Source organism: Pongo abelii, chromosome 8, assembly GCF_028885655.2.
Source record: "Pongo abelii isolate AG06213 chromosome 8, NHGRI_mPonAbe1-v2.0_pri, whole genome shotgun sequence".
NCBI lineage: Eukaryota > Metazoa > Chordata > Mammalia > Primates > Hominidae > Pongo > Pongo abelii.
Window position 1 is genome coordinate 77,121,568 of NC_071993.2, and position 24,997 is coordinate 77,146,564.

Here is a 24,997-nt window from a genome sequence, read left to right on the forward strand (position 1 = left end):
AGCCTACATGGTCTGAAAATGATAAAAGATTTATTGGAACAGTCAGAAAATTGCTTTCCCTAACTGGGAAAATAATTGTGTTTTTAGAACTGATAAACACTATTATTATTAGTGTTAATTATCCTATTATTTGGTTAGGATACAATAGAACAAGAGTGATTCTCAAACTTTAACATTCACGAAAATCACCACCCACTTCTTTAACTAGTCAACCCCGTGCCACCCAAGTTTTTCATCCAGTAGGTCTGGGATAGGTCCTGGAATCCACATTTCTTACAAGTTCCTATATGATGCTGGACTATTAATCCACACACCACCCTTCGATAACCATTGCAGAAGAGAATTATCTAGACAAGCCATTCTGGCTATTCTTACCCATAACTTCTTACTATTTATTTTATCATAAAGATTCCTTAAAATATTAATGTCTGTAGTTTGGTCCATATATCTAAAATTTAGATGAGCATAGAGAATTCCCAGGAAAAATCTATGGTTCCTATGAGGGTCCAAAAAGCATCAAAGGATGATGCTAGTTTGAAGGAACCAGTACTATACATGAGGAAGGGACTCCCTTGCCAACTAAAGAAAGCAAGTTCTAAAGGTGAGGGAAAAAGCAAGCATGACCATAGTGCGAAGAAGGGAAACACATGTTACAGACAAAGGGGAGCCTGAAATGTAATCAGATATCAAAGTCTAGAGATATTTCCTATTTCTTTTTCAATAAGATAAAAACTTGTCCTAAAAAGTAGGCAGATTTCAGGAACCTTCAGTCCTGATCTTGGTTTAATATCCTAATTACTAATTCATGCTGTTGAATTCTCTGGAGGATAAAAGCTTCTGCCATTCTTGTTTGGTGAACAGATAGAATGTATATTTGTTTGAGCACATCAGACTAAATTCCTTTCTGATCTTAGCTGAGATTAGAGTCCAAAGCTAAGAGAAATAGAAGGCCTAGGTATTATTTTTTTTATTAACTGCATCTTTACATTCTTTCCGCTTCTCTCCATGCGTTAGAACCATCTTTGCCCCTTCTGTTTCCATCCCTACAGTTCTACTTACATGTATTTCTACTTCAGTGAAAATTCCTGGAGCAAATATTAGCTTTTATCTCTTTAATAAAAGTAATCAAAAAATAAAAAATAAAACTAATCACTTCTTTTAAGATTATTTGCTTATAATATGAATATTTCAGCATATGAAATATATAGAGCTTAGTTCTTAGAGAGAGAAATATAATCCAGTTCATTAAATGAAATTCCAGAGTAACACTTCCTATTTATGTGGATTCTTAAGATTTAAAACATGAAGTTATCTGATGCGTGAATGAAAGATATCATACACTTTAAAAAATGGTCAAGGTGACTGAAAGATCGTAAAGAAAATGCTTAAGAATAAAATAGAATACTTCCATTTAAAATAAATAAGAATCTTGTTGTCACAGATGAAATAGCCCAGATAACTAAAATATATTTTTATGTAAAAGTAAATGTGCAGCATGAATAGATTTGAGTTATAGAAGAGAACAAAAATAGAACTGTTACTGGGTACACGAGTTTTACATTATCCTCTGGGAAATTAGTGCTCTGTAATGTGTTATGGGTCATATGTCTGTAGGATTTTATATACTTGTTCTTATTCATCATGGAAACTTAAGCCTCATATATGCAGAATCATTTCTGGCTTACTTGGAATTAACTCTACTGTGAATAATTTGTAATTTCTATGGTCATGATTTATGAAAAATAATAAACCATGATACATTTATTCTGTGTGTGTGTTTGTGTGTGCACACACAATTTCCTGCTTGATTTAACGTATCGAGGCTACTGACTGGTATGCAGAGTGCAAGTCCTAATTTGAACCATTATCAATTAAATAGCTTTCCGATGATCTGTTTTAAAAATCCCACATATTATTTTCTTTAGTGAGTTTCTTACAGTTGGGTATGTCTTATTTTGAAATACCTTATGCCATGATTATACTGTTTCAATATAAATACACATTTTTTCACATTTTAATATTTCTGAAATTAGGATGGAACTTATAAGCAATGTGAATGTTCAACATATATCATTTCCATGTAATTGAGAGTGCATTTTAAAGTTGATTCTATCTTATTAAGAATAAAATAACATAGTAAGATGTATCACTAAGTAGAATGTAACAGCTAGCTATTTCTGAATACAGCATCACAGTAGATTTTTCCCAGGTTGACCTAAATGATTTTGAAAATTTAAGAGAGTTAGCATTGGATATATACCCATGTGTATATATAGGGGTACACACATACAGATACATATATAATATATAAACATATATGTATATACACATGTATGTATAAAATTAAAGCCAATTACTTGTAGTTTCAAAATCATTTAAATCAGGTATGGAAAATGCAAATTTTGGTGATACATCGGTTTTGGACCACTTTTACATACTCATGACATTTATATAAGATTCATGTAAATATAGTATACATACCTATGGATATATACATGATATGGTATATGTATGCACATGTGTGTACATTTACTCAAATTTTTCAAATTGTGTTCAGGTAAGTCTTTGTTGAATTATGAATATTTTGCACTGACAATTTTATTGGAATGTCAAGTAAGATAATTTTTTAATATATAAAATATTTGGTTAAATTTAAGTCATTTCTTCCTCAATTTTTAATTTCTAAGTATTTTATACAGATGTAGTACAAGGTATGTTTATTCTTTTGTGGCTAATCAGATGGATAAAAATTATTGAAGCTGTATGATATATGAGGCACCATGCTTGACAATATGAAGAACCTAAATATCCGTGGAAGGACCAAGTGATTTAGGTATAGAATATGGTCAGTAATTTTCTTTTTAATTATACACTGTTCCCCCAATTACTATAAATAATAATTCACTAGATATTTACATCAAATACAATTGCTATCATGTATTTTAAAATATGTAGAATGAAAATAAATTTTACTTAAATTTAAAAGACCTAGTTCACTGTTTAATGAGATGACACTAAAAGGCTGTGCTATCTGGAAATACTTATTTCGTTAGAATATACATGTAGGATATCCATTTAGGAATCCAATGATTCCTAAATGTAATAAAAATAAAAATAGTCTCTATTATCTAAATTTGTAACGGAGGGATATTTTTGCTTCTAATTATTTATAATGAGAAAATTATTCTTTGTCAGAGCAAGTCTTCCTCATGAAAAATATTACATATATTGTTTGTAATATCTTTTCTTCTCTATATCAACATCATATGTTGATTACTTTCTCAGTGTAGGGTATTAGATTTTTATGTAAGTTAATTCAAGTAGGAAGTCAGATGCTGAGTGCAACACATTTTCTCCTCAAGTAGCAGTGCACTACCTGCTGCCTGACATCACGGTATTGCCTTAAGAGGTATTCTTTGGTTCTTCCATGAAGAGATTATCTGTCCCTTTCAAATTATAGTCAGTTGTTTGAGAATATGGCAAATGACAATTTGTGATAGTGCCATAATTTGAAAAAGGAGTGTGACTAGGATGAAACCTATTTATGTTTCAAATAAACTAAATCTAAAATGATAAGAAATTAAAATCTGCATATGGTATTTTTCACACCAGGGTAAACACCTGATGCAGAGGTTTGGGCAACGACTGTGAATTCAGCAATCTTTTGGGGTGGGGGGTGAGTTTCAGTTTTGTTGGGAGGGTATGTCCTTGCACCAAAAAATGACTGGTCGCTGGGTAGTAATGGAGAGGCTACCAGCTGGCATTAAAAAAACAAATCTGTTTGACTCAACCTTGTAGATCCCTTCCTGTCACCAACTCACAGTAAATTCCATTCTCTTCACATAACCATCAAGTGACCTTGGGTCCTTTTATTCTTTTCTTTTTTTCACAGTAACCTCTCTCTATTTCTCCATTTTTGCCTAATTTTTATTAACAAGGCCTCTCCTGTGATTAGGGTGTTCAACAGTACAGTCCCAATTTATGCTTATTGTCCCATTTTGACAATAAATGACTTAGTCAACCTACCTGAACATTAGCCAAATACATTATTTCATAAAATAAACAGTTACCCTAGGTGTCTGAACTAGCTAGTTGGAATAGGCTCAGGGAAGGGCAATAGGAAATTTAAATCTAATAAGGCATTTGCTACTCCAGATCTTTTGTTGGAAGGCTCTATTTAAAGTGTCCATAGAATCTTTTTGTCATATCTTTATGAGAATTAAGTTTCTTTCTATGAATTTACCCTGCTAAACTCCTATTTATCATTACTTCTGGTTTCTTTTAATCCTCTAAATCACCATTTTCCAAGAAAGGTAATTATTCTTAAGGCTATGAACTGTGGAGATTCAGGGGTATAAAAACTTACTCTCTAGAAAGCATTATCATGTATACTCTTAGCTAAGAAAATCATTATATGCTATTGTAATAATGAGTAGTAGTAGTTGACCCATTATTTAGGAAATTCCCTTAGGAAAAATTTCGATTCTGCTAAACTAGTAGTGTCTTGACATCAATGATATTTGCCCTAGCAGTAATTTTCCAGTGATGTGCCAAGTCTCATATCACTGTCTTGTATCAACATCACTGCTATGTACCTTTCACATAAAAAGTACAAAGTTAGATGATTAAAAATAACTAATTACTAATGGTATTTTTCCCATTCATATGTAATATTTGAGTTTGTGATTATAAAGGATAAGAATAGTTTTTTAAAGTTTCTAAGTTGTGATTAAGTAAAAGTAATAATTTTTACCACATATTAACTATGTAAGTAATATCTAGGTATATTTGTACAAATATCTGTGTATATGTATGAACATTCATATGAATTTCTCATAATTAGTTGGTTAAGGTCACTCAAGAATCTCTTCTGTTGGATAGAAAAGATTATTTTTAAAGTACAAAATACTCTGAAGAACAGAAAATGACAGTCTTCTTTTGTGAAGGAATAACAAAAAGGCTATGTTTTCCTTCTCTAGAATTCTCTCTCTAGTTTGCTTGGTAAGTGTTATCTCTGAATAGAGATTTTAGTAAGTATAAATATTTCTACTGATTGAGAGAATTCTCATGCTCTCCTCATATATTACAGGGGAAATCTTCCCATTTTTGTAAGACTGAATGTTATCTAGTAAGTTTTCTAACTCTCTAGGTTGTTGAAAAGATGATATTTTAGGGTTTTTGTAAATATCATTTTTGATCATCTGCATACAGTGAAAGAAACAGACTTCTTAATGAAGAAATTCAGTTTTTTGCATGTAGCCCTTATCACTATCAAGATGTTTTTCTGCATTTTATCTTGAAATTCAGAGGCGTATTATCTTCCTTTTATTTTTCATCTACTAAACTTAGGGGGTTTTCAGTTGAGTTTATTTCTACCTACTAACATATAAAATAAGAAATAGGCATTTCAGTCTTCTTCTAGTTAATGATATTTCTCTAATTTGTCTTTAAATTTGTTTCAAACTGAGCTCATTATCTCTGAATACAAACTGGTTCCTCTTCCCTGGTCCCTATTTTGTTCTAGGGAACACTTCTTAGATTAAGTCAGCTTAATCTACTCATTGTCCATCTACTTGGACTCCCTGCCTCTTGTTCCAAATGCCCCATGATTTGCCAGTTACTTTCTTGACATCAATGACAGGCACACACATCTGTCATCTCTGTTACCACTATCTCGGCTCAAAGTATCATTACCTTTTTCACCTTAGTGACTATGCCTGGTCTCCCTAATCTGTAGAATTGCCAGTAAAACTGGGCATTTATAAATTTATCCTGGAGGAAATTAGCTATATTTTTAATTTAAATGTAAGCAATATGTAGAAAATAGTAAATACTTTCTTCTTTTGTTTTCCTTTTTTTGGGGGGTGGTCATGTCTAAAGCATTATTCTTTGTCTTTGGAAAGAAGTGGGATTTAAAGTATACTTTATTCTGGGAAATTAGCATCCTTAAATATATTATTTACATATATTCCTTAAATATATACATGTATATATTTATGCATGTATGTTTGTGTATGTATCACACTGTCTTAAAATTCTCAGTTTACTTAAAGGAATGTTTTGATTTCTAAAAAATACACTTGCTGATGACTTTATTCTTGTTCATTTTGATGCCTCTACTTTCTGTTTCATTTATATAAGCTGATTTTCATAACTAGCTTTGGGTTTTGCTAAGGTATGCGCAATTTGATGTGTGTTTGGAGATTGGCTAGCAACATTTATTTTGTCCTATCAAGCTTGACCTTTATATACAGGCTGGTAGTTTTACTTAGAGTCAAAATAGAAAGCTGTCCCTTTGGTATTATTTGAGTAATATTAAGAAACTCTTGATTGAAAATACCTTTTCTACCGGCTTGACTCCCAGCTTGAACATTTTGTCACTAATCACTATTCTAATCACTATTTTGGTTTCTAAGTGTTGAGGCAGTTGATAAAATGTAAGTGCTATATGAGATAAATAGTGTAAGCAATTATCACACTGCAGCTTGGGTCCCTGGCAGTGTCAGGGACGGCCTAGATGTTACCTCAGGTTCTACCTTAGTTTCTTTAGGATTTCTGCAGCTGTTACTCTGCCTAGCCACCTGGAGAAGCTGTGGGCATTTGTTGCATCTGTCAGTTGATGCATGGCCTGCACACGTCTGTAATATCCTCTTCATTATTTTCATTCATTAAGCATTTACTATGTAGCATGGGTACTATACTACATGCTGGACAGAGGTTGCCTATTTTAAGCCTTCTAAGACTAACAGTTAAGAAAAGGAAGACTTAGATAGTTTAAATAATTTGTATAAAGTCACTCGTCTAGTGAGTTGCCTATGTAGTTGCCTGCCTTCTTAACCACTACATTTTGTTGCCTGTCACTCTAATTCTTACTGGCCTTAGAACCTAGAGAGCTGAACACAATATAGGCATCTGATTCTCTGTAACACTAATTCTCAACATTTAGGTCTTATTTCCATTAGTGTGAACATTAAGATTTCCTATGTTTATACTGTAGTTTTATGATGCTTCTTTGCACATTGGGTCTTCAGGAAAGAAGCGTAGTTTATGATGGATTTAAGATGTGGGTAAGATAGTGACAGCTCAAAATCAGAGTTCTCTGCTTCTTACTACACTCATATTGACCAATACAAGGCATAGAAAAAAGAGTCCAATCTCGAAAACACTCAAGACTGGGACAGGAACCTTAAGTATACTCTTGGATACATATATGTGTAAAAATGTTCAGGAAGACCTTTGGGGTTTTTAAAGTTAGATCCCTGTGTTGACTTAGAAATTGGCAGATATTTTCCAATTAAAATATGTTAGCTTTTCTTTTTAACAAAATGTGCAAAAAGAAACTTGAATTAATTTGTAGTTTGATTATTTTGTTTCATATGAGACCATACTTGTCTTGAATTTTTTCTTTATGTAAAACATAGCTAGGCAGGTGCTGCAGAAGTACAGGACTGGGAAATGGAGAACAAACATGATGAAGACACAATTTCTGCTCTCTGGCAAAATTATAGGCTTGTGAAAGAGATGGACAAATGGTGCAAGATAGTAAAGGAAGGCAATGGATGGGGGGCCTAGGAGATAAATACAGTACATGTGTTTCTGCCTACACACAGACACACACACACACACACACACACACACGTATATACACATATGTATACTCTGATTGGCTGATTCGACTAACTATATCATTCATCCTTTATGTGTGTCAAATGAGGTAGCTATCTTTTTTCTTTGAAAATAATGTTGTTTTTGAGATTTATTGGCAAGAGTCCATATTGCTGAGAAGTGATTCAATATTTACTTTATGGACTCTCCCACAGAGATAATATACTTTACTTTGAAACTGATTTATTTGTTCGAAGAGCAATCTATCTCCTGGAACTCTTTAGCATTCCAATGGTTAATTGGTGTTAGTACAACAGGCTGTTGGATCATTAATTTTAATTATCTTGATTCTACTAGTAAATTATTTTTTAAGAAAGCACTTTCAAGAAGCACATAATTAAGAGCCTGAACTTATGTTGTCTATCTTTAAATTTAAAAACCTAACATTTGAAAATACCTTTACAATTCTTAAATGTAATCCAGGCCCTGGTACTTAATTTTTATATTTTCTTAAGAGCTAAATTGCCAACTAAAGTAACAATTACTATTCTGAGGTCACAAGTACAGTCCTCCCTCAGTATCCATGGGGGATTGGCTCTAGGACTCCCGATAGCAAAACCTATGGGGGGGGTCCCTTAGGTTTATATAAGTCCCTTATACAAAGTGGTGTGTAGTACTTACATTTAACCTACACACATCCTGCCATATATTTAAAATCACCTGTAGATTACTCATAATACCTAATACAATGTATATGCTATCTATGTAGTCATTATACTGTATTGTTCTATTTGTATTAATTTTCATTGTATTGTTATTTTTTATTGTTTGTTTTTCTCTTGTATATTTTCAGTTTGCAGTTAGTTGAGTTTATGGATGTAGAACCTGTGGATATGGAGGGCTGATAGTATAGGATAATAAGGCAGGAACACAATATAAATTTGCAAATTTTCAAGTGTCTGTAACTTGAGAATAATGAGAGACAAAATATTGTTTGCAGGAACATAATGACAATTCTTTTAGTGGTATTTGTGCAAAAACATTATAGTGAAATCCTGCAGAGTTAAAATATAAAGTGAAAAAAAAATTAAGAGTTCTATTTGAAAGGTCACAGTTCTCCTTGCATCAAAGTGCATTTAAAGTAAGGAAAAAACATTCTGAATTTTGGTAGCTTTATGGGTGTCTTGCAAATTTGTCTTTCAGTAATGACCCTAGTCCATCTAAGTAACAGGGAGAGTCTTACATAATGCAGGCACCTTTTATCTTTGCAATAAAAAATCTTAACTATTTAAATAATGTGGCCACTTTTGAATATATTTTGTGTTTTATGAAGCATTTTGTTTCAGTTTTGCAAGAAAAAAATATGGATTGGATATGTGCATTGTTTTTATAAATTCACATGCTAATGTCTACAAAACCAAAGAGAAATATTCATTCATTAATTTATTCACTCATTCCTTCAATGAAGGTTTGCTGAATGCCTTCTCTGGGCCATATGCCAAGTTCTTGTCCTGAAGGGTTCTGGATGGAACATAAGCCATTCCAATACATGCCTAGCAAGCAGAAGAAAGAGGATTCCATGTAGGAAAAGCATTTCTTATCTCCCCATTTGGCATCTCTCAATTTTTCACTCATTCACTCACTCACTTACTCTCTCACTCTTGTTCTTGCTTTCTTTCTCTTTAAATTATCATGTTATTTCCACATGATATTATTGTATGTCTGTTTTTAGATTATGTCTTTATTTGCACAGATCTTTTATCTCATATTAGACCATAACCTTTTTGAGCACAAGAATCTATGACTAATCATATTTCTCCATGCCTTATATTGTCTCACATGATTCCTTAAACTTATTAAGCACTATATGTGTATTTATTGAATGAATGAATACTTGAATGAATGAAATAAAAGAGTAAGGATTAGTTAATATAGTCTGAGAAGAAATCACAAACCTCCATCCCCTGGTGACTGGGCTTTATAGGAACTATATGACTGAGATAATCTATTAAAATCGAATTATGTAAGGATCCAGGCCATTATGACATTAGCTTAGAGGTAGAGGGCTAAAATGAGTGAGCAGAAATCCACACTAATGATGAGGCACATGGCACTGCATTATGATGTTTGAGATCCACTTTATTTTTTGTTTGATTTTAATTATTTAAAAATCCTTTATTATTTTTATTTAAAACTTTATTTTAAACTTATTTTAATATATTTATATTAGAGAAGGTATGAATTGTATATCTAAATGTATAAAACTTTTTAAAAGAATATTAAAAATAAGATAATCATCCCTTAATTTGGTGATTTTCCCCCTATAAATTGCAAAATGTTATGTCTACACTTTATCATCTAATAACTTCCACAATATCTGTGTTTTTCAAACTCTTTAGTGCTTCCTGGAAGCACTGCTCATGATCTCCAGGAGTTTGATGCATCTGCCAAATTAGCTTTTCCACTAATGGACTCTGCCCTGGACCCTTCTGTGTTAACCTGTTTTATTTTTGTAGTGCCAATGAAAAGTGATGTTTCTCTTTTACTGAGGCAAAGCAAAATGCCCCAAAGTGTGTTCATTTACATGTAAATCTTTCTGCACAGCCCAGTGCCTGCTAAATTGGTACTATTACCAGGTAAAGTGATGAGACCTAAATTGAAACTATGGCTCAAAAGCCTCTCTAATCTTGGTGCTGTGTTTCCAAATCCGTTTCTTCATACTGCTGTGCAATGAGGTACGGTTGCTAATCAGTATGAAAACATCTCATTCTTCTTTTCCTTTGTTTAATCCCCTTGGAAATTGTAGTCACGACTGTCCACTGGAGGGTCTTATAATAACGCTACATCAGTTAATGTTTTTGGTCTAGGTTTATATAAGTATGGCAGAATGAAAATTACATTATATTAAAATTATAAAGCAAACAAACTTATAACAGATACTAGTGTTTGGAATTGTTATAGAAGCAACTGGTGGAAAGAACTTTCCATATCTATGACTGATAGGGTATTCTGGTCTCATAGAGAGGCTCTATATGTGATTTCCCTGAACACTGGCATTTATGTTTGTGTGTGTGTCTCATGACTTCTAATAGCCCACTTGCTTTCCAACTGGCATTTTCTTCCTTACTATATTAAGGTAGTCTTCACATTCTTTATAAAACAGACTATGTTTTTGACATGCCTGATCTAAAAATAGTTTGTCCTGCTTTGGCAGGACTTGGATATTGCAGAGGAGCAATTCAGGATTTGCTGAACCCAAGCAGCTGACATCCAAACAGGCTTTCAAATGATGTGATTACTTACTGATAAGCATTGAATTTCTCTTCAACTTCATTACTAAATTAATTGAGACTTTGGTTGAGATTATCTCCCAACTAAATGAAGTGATATTCTGTATGTATCTGCCAGGTTGCATAAAAATCTTGCACCTGTTTTAGTTCAAGTAACATTTTTTAAAGAAAATCCTTCAGATGAGTTTCATTTTATAGGGATGAGGTCTTGCTATGAATGTCTTCAAAATTTATATTTATATCCACAGAAGTATGAAAAAATATATGCTGTTTCTTCCACTCTTCATCCATTTATCTATCCATCTATCCACTAATTCATTTATCCATATCATATCCATCCATCGTTATTGAATATCCTAGAGATCTCGGGTGAATGAAACCAATTCCCTGATTTTACAAGCAAGCCATTTTAAACACCATGTTCCTAGGGTGGAATTATGTGTAGAATATGACGGGAGTGGAGGGAAAGATCTTCTGCTGTTACTGTGAGGCTTTATATAGATAATGTCATGTTTAAGCTGGCCAGGTTGGTCTTATTTATATATTGTTGCTATTTCATTGATATTAACATCATCTATCTCTCTAGATTGTAAATTCAATAGAGAATAAAGACTTCTCAAGGTTTGTGCAGGCTTGCGTATTAGTAAAAGTTTGAAAATTCTTGAGAGTGGAAAGACTAGCAGGGAACTGAACAGATTATAACCAAGTTTATGTATTTACATTTGTAATGAAAATATCATAATAAGGGATGAGTTAATATGTAAAGGTAAACTAATTCATTATTTCAAATTTTTATATGACACAAACATAAACTTTAAAAAGTAAGTCTGACAATACAGCTATTATTATTATGCAATAAAATACTTCTTGTTGATATTTTAATAAAGATCAACTTCTAAATTTTATTAGCACACATAGATTATATGAGGGTGACTAACGTTGACTGATTGGAGGTAATGTTGGAGGGTAATGTGGTGAGTAGCTCTTCTCAGTGTCTTACCTATGTTTTTTACTTTTAGTCCCTCATTTTTTTTTCACAGTTACATCTAGCATTTACAAATTAGGGTCCATTTTTTTTTTTACTTTATTTCATAGGATGTAGTATTTCTTTTGTTTCTTATAAACAAGAAGACTAGTCGTATTTTTGATTACTATTATGTGATCAGCCACATATATATGTAGATAATTTTCTTTCAACTATGGCTTTGATCAAAACAAGTTAAAAAATAAACTACATAAAAAATGTGAGGTGTTATTCTTGATAGTGTATCTTGTCTCATTAACAATGTAATTATTTGGTTTTCACTCACAGTTCAAAGTAGATATGGAATGCAATTAAAAATTAAAACTAATTCAGACCGTATTTGGACAGTAAATTTGAAGCTCAAGGTTAAGATCTTCAGTATCATTAGGATACCCTACTTAGAGAATATGTTTTAACTCCTTTGACATGTTTTGATATTTATAACATACAAGGCACAAATATAACAATATGAAGGAGTTTTATGTAATTATTTTAAACTGGTTTTCTTATTATTAGATCCTATCATTTATCCTGCTAATCTATAACCTGAATGATATAAAATCAACAATGAAGGAAAGGATGAACTTTCATTTATAAACATAGTCTAGGCAGATTTTTTATGTGATATAGCCTTCTCTATGAAAAAGCTTAATCTTATGCTTTTATGAGTAATAGCAATAATTTATTATTTCTCATTCTATTTACTCTGTTATTTAAGTGTCCATTATAAAAGTTATCAAAGTATCTGTTATCCATGTAGTAAGATTGGAAAGGCAGGACTGATCATGAATCTTGTAAAAATATATGGTTAAGGAAATCTAATGTAGGATCAGGAAGTTTTCTAATCTAAAGGGTGAAAATGATTTTTTCTCATGGCTGAGGATGTTCTCCTGTGAATGAAATTTAGAGTAGGATTATAAACAATATTTACGTTAATATATATTTTAATATTTGGTTCTCCACTTCAGATTTAGCTTTAAAATGTATTCATGGTGTTGTGATAGTCAATTAGATAATATAAAAATTTTTAACTTGGTCGTGGTTAGTGACTGTTTCCCAAAAGGAGCGTATTTGGTATTTTCTTCCTATTATTTTTCCTTCTCTGTAAGTATCTGTGGAATTCTCACTCCAGGTGTAGATTTTTGCCAACCATTTGAGGATAACTCAAGGAACAATACATATGAGGGCAGATTGCCTAAATCTCTGAGCTTCCATTATCGTTCTGAATATATGCATACCAAGTTAAAAGTGATAAGTGAATTTGAGATTAGTTATAAATATAGGTGTTTTAATATATCATATTTTGTGCTTGTTTAGAAGGAAACACTGGAGCTCCTGATCCTACCTTCTCCCTGAAAAGTGTTGCAAAGCAAGGCACCTCTTCTTTGAACTGGCATTGACCTTGGAAACCATTATATTTCTAGCTGAATTGACTGTGTCCCTCTCCCTTCCTAATAGAGAACTGATTAGATTTTTCGTACCTTTATTTTTATTCTCTTCATATGCTTTTTAATTTTGCTTTGATTACTTACATTTTAATAAAATACTTGTAGCTTTTGCAAGTAAATCAGACTCTTAAAAAGTATGTAATGGGAACCATCCCAATGTTTATGGGGAGAACTAATGTATTTTGAATGCCTTGGCTGTTTATTTTAGTGATTTCTTAATTATTTATTAAGGGATGTGAAACTGAGACATATATGTATCATTGATAGGGTAGAGGGAAAGCCACATGGTTGCTTAATACATGCATAAGTTCTTATTGTGAAACTGCTATCACTGTCTAGTATCTGAATAATTCTTAGCTTCTTCTCAAGGAAAATTAAAATGTACAAATTCTGAAAAACAAAAACAATTCACATATTACTCAAATGTAGTTAAAATTAGCACGTTGTTGAAATGTGTTGAGGTAGACAACGAAACATTTAACACAGTGGGATCGGGTTATTCTGCTTTAGTGGGGGTGGCCAGGAAGATAGGACTATACTTTTTTTTTTTGCACTGAGACAAATTTCCTAGATGGTAGCCCCAAGAAAGAACATTGAATAACTTATTGGAACTGTTTCCTAATCATTATATTGATTGCTTGGTCTTCATAGTGTATTAAATGAAAAGGCAGCTATTTGGCTTATATTTGTGTTATGGTGCTAAGCCTGCACTTTAGACACTTTCTTTTTACTTGAGGACATTAGCAATGTGGTTTCGAAGAAAGGAAGTTTTTTTTTTTTCTCAGATTAGGTAGACCTATGGATATTTAAAGGGATTCAAAGTTTAAAAGGCTAAGTAATGAAGGTCTTTATACCAGGATGCTTAGTGGTCCCCTGATCACACTTGCCCCTCCTGACCCTTAGGTGAACACCTGCTTTATTGTGAGAACACACAGGTGGCTTCTGGTAGAACTCATGACTATAGCAGAAATGGCTGTCTGGTTCAGCAATCCAGTTAATGCCTCATGAGCACTTAATTTCCTTGATGTAGTTAATATAGGAGGTGGGTGGCTTCTAGTCAACAAAATCTGGTTAATTGCTTGACTCATAATATTGTGGTCCATCCCCCAGACTACCCAGTTTAGAACATGCCTCCAACCAGTTTCATGACTGATATCTAATCCTTAGGATCTCTTTTAACATTCATATTCAGAAATCCTCTTCTCTATGCTGATGCAGAAGTACTTTATTTTATCTTTAGAAAAAAGGATGTATCTTTCAGAGAAAGGGCCCTTCTTGGAAATAACATATTCCTATCTAATTCCTGCAGGGTTTCCTTTTTTCTCCTGCGGGCCAGCTGTGTTATTCAAAGACCTTAGTGCTTTCCTAGGAGGCTTGTGAAGTAATTGAGAATTTGGTAGGAAAGAAAGTGATTCTCAACTTCTTACTATAGTAAATGCATTTCTAGAGATTACGGCCTTAAGTATAGCCCTTTGCAAAATCTGCTTGGGGGTTTAGGGTTTTAAACTTATGCCAGGAGTGATATTGATTAGGCATTTTCTGCCTTGCCTATTAGCTCTTCCTTCTGCTCAGTGCTAGCGAAATCACAATTTGTGCCATGAAAATCACCAAGGCAATAAATCTAGCACTTATGACTTCAATGCATTATTGAGAAGAAAGCACAGATGGACTACAAGGGAGCAAGCAGTGGTTAAAACCAACCAATATATTTGATAATTAATAAATGTAACGGGGGAAATGAACAGCAAATGAAGGAGTAGCAGATCCAATTTTTAACTAAAATGTAATATAAAAATTCTCTGTTTTTTAATTTTAAAAAATCCTCTCTATAGCATTGAAAGAAAATTGGTTCTTGAGAATGCTGACTGCAATCTGCATCAACTTTGGGTCCAGCTTAAACTTCTAACAAAGGTAGCCTAGGTACTCCTATTTTGTGAACATTAAGTTTCAGGAACTGTGTTATGTGCTGGTAATTCAAAGATAAAGCATGAATACTGTTTTCAAGGAGCTCTAAGTCTTTAATAGGGATCCATGCATATAAACATAACTAGTGAGTAAACTAGTGAATAAACAGGGCTATATACTGGCTGCAGAGGAGGGCATGATCACCTCTGCTGGGCTAGGATCAGGAAAGACCTCAGAGGGGAGACTCTTGAGCTGAGTCTTGAAGGAAGACAAGGAGCTCGTTCAGAGAAAAGTAGGAAGACTGTTCTAGGCAGAAGCGCAGAGGCATGAGACAGCATAGCTGGTCCAGGAGACTAGAACTACTCAAAATGGCAGGAGCAAAGAATGTAGATGGAGCAACAGTGACAGGTATACATATGAGAATACAGGCATAGCAAAATGGTAGGCGAGAGATGATGAGAGCCTGAAGTCAGATACTAGCAATGAGGGTGGAAACAATGGGTCAATTTACATCATTTATTAGATTGGTGACCTTGGACAAGTTAATTAACCTCTCTGAGCCACAATATTGGCGCTGTTAAATGGATATAATAATCTGCATCTTACAGTTTTGTTGTTAGTACTAGAGAAAATATATTTGTGTTTCCTGAAATAGTAAGTTCTCAATAAGTGAAAGAGATGATTATATTACTACTGATTGATTGAAAAACTCCTCATGTCCTCTCTTTTTCTACATATTTCACTGCTTGTCACTCTCATATCACTGTTCAATATATACCTGAAATGAGCTTAGAGAATTAAGCATTTTAAATGCCCTGCCAACAGTCATTTCTCCAATAATTATTACTGTTGCCACATTAATCTATATTTGAGATGTAATCAAATTGATATGCTCAAAAATTTATAAGCTCTGTCTGTCAGAACTGAAGGAAGGAGAGAGAAACATTTAGACATTATTAAAATTGTTGGCTTATTATTGGAAAGCATCACAGTTTAAGTGCCAAATATCCAACTAGGGTAAATATAAGGGACTGAGGATTCTAATATAGGATGCTGATTTATTGTTTAGCTTTAGGTAAGTTACTTCACCTTTTCTTTTTCTTTTTTTTTTTTTTTTTTGAGACAGAGTCTCGCTCTGTCGCCCAGGCTGGAGTGTAGTGGCCAGATCTCGGCTCACTGCAAGCTCCGCCTCCCGGGTTCATGCCATTCTCCTGCTTCAGCCTCCCGAGTAGCTGGGACCACAGGCGCCCGCCACCACGCCTGGCTAATTTTTTGTATTTTTAGTAGAGATGGGGTTTCACCGTATTAGCCAGGATGGTCTCGATCTCCTGACCTCGTGATCCGCCCCCCTCAGCCTCTCAAAGTGCTGGGATTACAGGCGTGAGCCACCATGCCCGGCCGTTACTTCACCTTTTCTATGCACATCTGTAAGATGACGAAGATGATGCCTATTGAATAAATCCAATAAGCAAGCTTAAGCATAGGAATGATAAATAATAAAACATAAATTTCCTCTCTGAGGAGAAAAAAAATAATCTCACGTCAGTAGATGTATTGCGATGCTGGGACTTAACATTCTAAGTGGGAATTATATGCAGAATTCAGTTTTTTCATTAACATCAGTTTATTTAAATGTGTTCCTGACTTCCATAATTTTGTTCCATTCTTTGGTAGTTTTGTTTTACGTTGTAGACAGCAGATTCTCTGTGAAAGGCAGAAATTTACCTGCTGATGCTTCTCTTTCCACCCCCATAAGATACTGTAAAATAAATGGAAAAATACCATTTCAAAACCTAATCCAGCAGAAAATGGCTCTAACCTGCAAAACAATCCAGTAGTTCATGTAAAGGGAATAATTTTCTTTCTTGAGAAAAGGGAACTTTTTTAACGAAATACAAGCACTTGTGGCTGTCACCCCTTCTGGTTCTTCTTGCCATGCCCTCCCTGCCTCTCTGGATCCCAGCAAGAGGCAGGTTAAATTCTGTGTGCTGTAGGAAGACTTTGGAGAGAACAAAACAAAACCAAAACCTTGTACAACTACCCTCCCCTAACTACAGCAATTTTTTATTTTACTCCTCTCTTGACACTTCTTACATGCTGCTGTGTGTTAGTGACTATCTTTGTGTGTGTGTGTGTGTGTGTGTGTGTGTTTTGTTTTTTTGAGATGGAGTCTTGCTGTGCCACCCAGGCTAGAGTTCAGTGGTACGATCTCGGCTCACTGCAACATCTGCCTCCCGGGTTCAAGAGATTCTCCTGCCTCAGCCTCCTGAGCAGCTGGGATTACAGGCACCCGCCACCACGCCTGGCTAATTTTTGTATTTTTAGTAGAGATGGGGTTTCATTATATTGGCCAGGCTGGTCTTGAACTCCTGACCTTGTGATCTGCCCACCTTGGCCTCCCAACGTGCTGGGATTATAGGCGTGACCCACCGCGCTGGGCCGTGACTATCTTATGTTATGTTTTATCTTCCTAATTGTAACACAGATGCTTAATTATAATACTTTGCCTTTTCTATTGTTTCCTCTGATCCTCGGGAGATATTTGCGAATTTATTGGCTTTATTGGGGTTTTCTAAACCTAGAAATAAATGTTTTATGTAGATTGCTCATCTTTTAGATATTATATCTAGGAACTGCCCTATCGCTGTGTTCCTTCTGCAACTGTGGCAGAGAAATGGCAGCAAGCCAAGCCATGGCTTACATGGCCATGATGTCTGTATTTATGATAGTTTCTTAAATTCCTAGGACTCTTCCCCTTGTTCTATAACACAGAGTTTCTTTGCACAGCATGTGCTCATAAGTTAACCTTGCATACATCCCCACACAAAAAATACAGCCAGCAGAACATCAGAGAAACCAAAAGGGGAACGCAAATCTTGTCTCTGAAACTTATAAATATGGATTATTCCTGGTCCTCCCAGATATTATGAATTATTGGTGGCTTGAAATTCATAGTGTACATTCTAGTTGAAGTGGATTAAGAGGGTCTTAGAAATTGTATCCAAACTTCAGAAAACTCTTAATGGGAGCCAAATTATGCCAGTGTTCTAAGTCACATAATCAAATGAAGTGGTCTACTGCATTGCATTGGCATATTCTGTCTCTCTCTGCTTTTGCATTGTCAAAATTACAGGTGTCCTGCTAACCTTGCTCTGAATTTTGAGAATTGTGATGTTAAGAAGACATCAGAGGGCCGGGTGCGGCGACTCACATCTGTAATCTCAGCATGTTGGGGGGCCGAGGTGGGCAGATCACGAGGTCAGGAGATCGAGACCATCCTGGCTCACACGGTGAAACCCCGTCTCTACTAAAAATACAAAGAATTAGCTGGGTGTGGTGGTGGGTGCCTGTAATCCCAGCTACTTGGGAGGCTGAAGCAGGAGAATTGCTTGAACCCAGGGGGCGGAGGTTGCAGTGAGTTGAGATCTCACCACTGCACTCCAGCCTGGGCAACAGAGCGAGACTCCTTCTCAAATAATAATAATAAAAAAAAAGGTATCAGAAAAAAATTTATAAATCATAATAATTGCCTTGACTTTGTTTTCCTAAATAATTTAAGGGGAGTAACATTTTGTTGGTCCCTCTCTAAAATATTTTTCTTTCTGATCATTTTCTTTCTCATTTCCTTACAGAACAAATATTCACACACATAAACTTTAGAGCAATTGTGCTTTAGGGCTTTTGACACTGTACCTTGGCCAGTTAGTAGGCACTATAGTGCTACAGTCTTGGAAGTACACATTAAGTCTTTCCAGAACTTGAACTGGGGGAAGGTCACTCTTCATGCCCATTTGAGGATGTTTACTGAGATCAAGCAAAGAACCTAAAAGTGGTGTTCTTTTATTTGGAAGTACATTTTAAGTCTTTCCAGAACTTGAATTGGGGGAAGGTCACTCTTCATGCCCATTTGAGGATGTTTACTGAGATCAAGCAAAGAAACTAAAAGTGGTGTTCTTTTATTTGGAGACTTTCAGAATACCTTTGTTAGAGGTTATTACTCCTGAGAGAGAGCTGTTAAGCTGACTGAAGTTTGGGTAACTGGGATTGAGTTGGTCCAAGTATGACCCTGGTCTGTGGTCTAGTTAGTATATATCCTGCTAGCTCAGAATTATCCAAAGTAACAGATAGTTATACATAAAATTGAACTTTCTAAGCTGTTGGTGAGATTTGTGTTGTAAATCACTCATATTCTCTCTCTCTCCCCTTCCCTTCCTCCTCTATTAATCTAGAAATATAGAAATCTAGATAAAAAGATTTCGATCTTTCTTTATTAATTTTGTCTCTTATTAGTAATTTTATCTCTTTTCTTTATTAATTCATGCATTTAATAAATGATCACTGAGTATGTATAATATGCCACCTACTGTCTTAGGTGCTAGTGAGATGCGCGAATAAATAGAAATAGATATTATCATAAGGGGATACACATTAGACAATAGTTATACAAATATAAGATTACAAATTTTGATGTTGGTTACAGAGGAAAAATACAGGGAAGCAGTCTTTCAGGGTGTTGCATCATAGAAGATTTTCCTAAGAAAGTTTCACAAGAGTTGAGATGAATGAATCAAGTAGAAAGTGGGAGGAAGCATGCTTCAAGCCAAGGTAACGCTGTGCAAAGGATGAGAGGCAGGCGGGGGACAGAGAATCCAGAATGGTTGGACTGGAGATTACAGGGATATGGCAGGATGGGGGAGTGGGGCAAAGGGACTGGGTCAGGTTGGACTCAAAAAGCCATCAGGGCCACTAGTTCCTTGTAGGCCATTTTATAAATTTTTAGGGATTTTGAAGGATTTAGACTTTATCATAAAGCCAGTGGAAGCCAATGCAGGATTTAAGCACGAGAGTGATAAGAACTGATTTGCACTGACAAAAGTTCATTCTGGAGATGAGGGACAACGAAGGGCCAGAGCGAACATGTGCAAAGCTGTTCAAAGGCTACTGGAAGATCCATGAGAGAAGCAAGATGGCAGTGTGGATGCAGGGAGTGGCCACAGAGATGGAGGAAATTTAGCAGGTTTCAGGAGTGATTGAGGTAGAGGATCAGGATTTGCTGAAGGGATTAGGAGGTCTCAGAGGAATGTTTAGATTTCTGGATGCACAAATATCTTCATGTTGGGGGCATTCCCTGAAACAAGAGACAATGCAAGTTGCTTTGGCGGTGAGTTTGGTGTTAGATGTGATAAAGACGAGGAGATTTTAATATAGTCTAATGGAGATGTCATGGAGGTACTTTGTTCAATTCTAGAGCTTGAGAGAGGTTTGGGCCAGAGGAATTAGTATGACAAACAGAGGATATGTCAATTGATTTTATTGCAGTAGAGCATTTTTCTAAAGGTAAGTTGAACATTCCTTTTGAAAGTTTCTCTTAGTTTATGTTGTAGTATTTTTATTTTCCCCCTTACCTAAATTTACAAATTCAGTCCCCTGTACCATGTTTGGTTACCTGGAATTTCATTCTATCCAATATTATTTTCATGCCTTATTTATCTTTGGTTTGAATGTAATATGACATTGAAACCTGTTATTTGTATTCAATTTTTAAAGAAACGCTTTTAGATTTTAAAAGTCAGGCTTCTCTATGTCCTCAAATGAATCTGACTTACTTTATAAGAAGAAGGGCTTGGCATTCTGATGGAGTCCTGGAAATAGATTCTTGGAGACACAGCTATGTGTTGGTCTTCCTACATTTGTCTCTGTGATTGTGGATTATGATGCAGATGGACTTTGCTCCTTTCCCCTGCGCTATGCAGCAAAGTGACCTTGAGCAAGCTGCCAGCCCTACTGGGTCATGATTACTCATATTTTGAGGAGAGGATTGAAGTAACATGATCTCTGAAGTTCATTTTAGCCTTAAGATTCAATGAAAAGTTAGCATTAATCCTAGGAAAATAGTTAGAGATAAGGATGGAGGGGTGCAGTTATTTTAAGTGCTGGAAAAGTTGTAGCTCTCTGGAGGAACTGAATCTTCTGAAATTATTCACTTTGTAATACAGGGGAGCCTAAAAGGTCCACCCTCCCATCTTTCTACATATGCTTAAAGGCAGTTAAATTGCTGCTAAAAATGTGAAATGGAGGTGTGAAGATTTCTGGAGGCAATTAAGTAGTTCTGCATTTCACTGGTAAATTCTATCATTCTTAAAAAAAGAGAGATAGAGGTTTATATAAAAATGGAGAAAAAGGAAATTGCATGTGCAGATGTAAAATACCATCTGTGCTTCTGGATTCTTTCCATGCTCCACACCTTCATTGAAAGAAATTGTTGATTGAAAGCTCAGATTTTGCTGGCTAGTTATAAAAGCTTCCTGTGTTGCTTATCATGCATTTTAAAAATAGATGGCTTTGAATGTGTGAGTTAATTTTTAACCTCATTTGCCGAGGCCTCCTAACTCCAGAAGCATGCTTTTAGTGAACCCACAGTTCAGTTCATATTCAATGCAATTAATAGTAGTGGGCACTTACAAGGTGCCAAACTTCAGAATGTCATAGCTTCCTTTTCCTCCTAGTGGTAGGTTGGGCCCATCTGATTTCCTAGACTGGAGCACTTCGTCTATATCTTACTTTGAGAAAATATTAAACATTGGCAGAACTGCAAGTATGTAGTCTCATGAAGTTGGAGAATCTTGTCTTAGGTATTTCCAACTTCACCTTTCTTATCTCTTTTCCATCTTAATAGTGGCAGGTGTCCTACTTGTGCCCAGACCCAAGTCAACTCTGCTCTCATTTACCTCTTACAATGAATTTAAGTAAAACGGGCATCTCTCTCAGGGTAACTCTTTTCCTAATGGTGGAATGAAATGCTTGTTCTTGTTAATACAGTTTTAAATGTAACCATTGCTTTACCTACTTACGGATAAAGTAGGCTTTGATTTTTTTTTTTAATTTAAGATTTCTGACCATTATATTTTTCTTTAAAATTGTTCAGTTAAGAGCATTTTAAATAGTAGTGTGTGAGTGTGTGTGTGTGTGTGTGCAGAAATCCTTAGAAGTGACACAAACAACCAAATTTGTATCCCTCTTCTCTGAGCCTTAGTAACTACAAATGTATCTGAATTGTTCAGGTACCAAACAGCTCTAGGAAACAAACTTACTATTAGAAGCTGAAGATAGCTATTTCAAATGCCAAATGCATCTTTAAGTAACTAAAGAGAGAGAATCAATTACACAGATATTGCTTAATATGCAAAAGGGAGGTAGAGAGCTATCCATTTTCAGCATGAAGTCTGTGTGTTAAATATAGACAATTTTAATAGGTAGCTTGATTCTCAACTTTGTGCTTTTCATACATAAATGAATTATAATTCATAATATACATACATAAATGAATTATGTTATGTTCATAATATTAAGAATGTATTTTGTGGTTTTATATACATGTCTTTAGCAGGCATAAGACAGAACCTACACACATTTCTCTTTGAATAATAGAAATGTCTATTCTTAGAAGGACATTTTCTCTAGATAAATTTGTATGGTAAGAGTTAAAGTGGGCTGGGCGCGGTGGCTCACGCCTGTAATCCCAGCACTTTGGGAGCCCGAGGTGGGTGGATCACAAGGTCAGAAGATCGAGACCATCCTGGCTAACATGGTGAAACCCCATCTCTACTAAAAATACAAAAAATTAGCCAGGCGTGGTGGCGGGCGCCTGTAGTCCCAGCTACTCGGGAGGCTGAGGCAGGAGAATGGTGTGAACCCGGGAGGCGGAGCTTGCAGTGAGCCGAGATGGCGCCACTGCACTCCAGCCTGGGCCACAGAGCGAGACTCCGTCTCAAAAAAACAAAACAAAACAAAACAAAAAAAGAGTTAAAGTGGCGGCCGGGCACGGTGGCTCATGCCTGTAATCTCAGCACTTTGGGGGGCCAAGGTGGGCGGATCATGAGTTCGAGAGATCAAGACCATCCTGGCTAAATGGTGAAACCCCGTTTCTATTAAAAGTACAAAAATTAGCTGGTCATGATGGCATGCGCCTATAGTCCCAGCTACTTGGGAGGCTGAGGCAGAAGGATCTCTTCAGTTCGGGAGGAGGTTGTAGTGAGCCAAGATCGCGCTACTGCACTCCAGCCTGGCGACAGAGCGAGACTCTGTCTCAAAAAAAAAAAAAAAAAAAAAAAAAAAAAAAAAAAATAGAGTTAAAGTGGCTACTTGGCATTATTTTGATAATTCAGTAGGTCTGAGTGTAGCTGTGCGAAATAAGTATCTGTATCCAAACCTAGAAACTCTGCCATTAATTACATTTTGTTATTGGTCAAAAGTTACTTAACATTTTCCGAGTTAACTCATCAGTAAAATGTGATTGAATTGTGAGAATGAATTCAGGTAATCGTGAAACAAAGACTTAGAAAGGATCACAATGTTCTTTTCATTATGCTTAGCATTTTTCATGAGCCTTTATTAATTTTGGAAGCTTTCATTTTTTTTGATTTCTATTTTGTATAGTTGCTTATCTGTCTTTGATTTTTTTCCTCATTTATTTATTTATTTTTATTTTATTATTATTATACTTTAAGTTTCAGGGTACATGTGCACAATGTGCAGGTTAGTTACATATATATACATGTGCCATGCTGGTGTGCTGCACCCATTAACTCGTCATTTAGCATTAGGTATATCTCCTAAAGCTATCCCTCCCCCCTCCCCCCACCCCACAACAGTCCCCGAAGTGTGATGTTCCCCTTCCTGTGTCCATGTGTTCTCATTGTTCAATTCCCACCTATGAGTGAGAACATGCGGTGTTTGGTTTTTTGTTCTTGCTATAGTTTACTGAGAATGATGATTTCCAATTTCATCCATGTCCCTACAAAGGACATGAACTCATCCTTTTTTATGGCTGCATAGTATTCCATGGTATATATGTGCCACATTTTCTTAATCCAGTCTATCATTGTTGGACATTTGGGTTGGTTCCAAGTCTTTGCTATTGTGAATAGTGCCGAAATAAACATACGTGTGCATGTGTCTTTATAGCAGAATGATTTAATAGTCCTTTGGATATATACCCAGTAATGGGATGGCTGGGTCAAATGGTATTTCTAGTTCTGAATCCCTGAGGAATCGCCACACTGACTTTGATTTTTTTTGATCTTTTGTTCATGTGCTTTTAAAAACACCTCACCAGATAACTTGTTTTGTATCTCTATTTTTTTGTGTGTGATTCTCTCATTTTTTTCTCTTTATTTTGTATCTCTATTTTTTTAAATATGACTCTCTCATTTTTTCTCTTTATTGGACTTAATCATAGCATCTAGGATTTTTGTTCATACTTGCTTAAGAGGGATGTTGACAAACCAGGGTTTTTACTGAAGATGATGATCAGGATGGCAAAGGATTTAAATATAAAATATAAGTTTAGAATTTGGTGATATTTAGACTGAAGGAAAAACATATTTAAGGGAGATAATCTTAAATAGATGTAAAAAAGCAATATGGATGAAGGTAAAATATTGTTCCAGATTTCAAAATTTAGACAATTAGTGGAAAATATGGGAGAGTCAATTCTGTGACAATAGAGTTTTAAAAACTAATTAGAGCTATTAAAATGTAATAGCTTTGATTTTCAAGTAGGTCATAGGACCAGTTTTTCTGTACAAACCAAATAAATTAGATACAGTTCCTAGAGCTGTGGAAACAACAAGGACTAAAAGAACGAAAATTTCAGAAGGGAAAATTATTCCAAGGCACACATGTATTCATTTCCCTGAGGGCATTTGCTTATTCTGAGTGTGGTC

General features: G+C 35.1%; 2 protein-coding genes across 2 annotated transcripts in view; one reads left to right on the forward strand and one right to left on the reverse strand.

Annotated features, from left to right (window-relative positions):
- CTNNA3 (catenin alpha 3) overlaps window positions 1-24,997 on the forward strand; it is a 1,821,585-nt gene that overhangs the window by 631,670 nt on the left and 1,164,918 nt on the right. The window lies entirely within an intron of this gene.
- The window catches only part of LRRTM3 (leucine rich repeat transmembrane neuronal 3), a 178,357-nt gene that overhangs the window by 6,995 nt on the left and 146,365 nt on the right, over window positions 1-24,997 (reverse strand). The gene's annotated exons all lie outside the window — the stretch shown is intronic.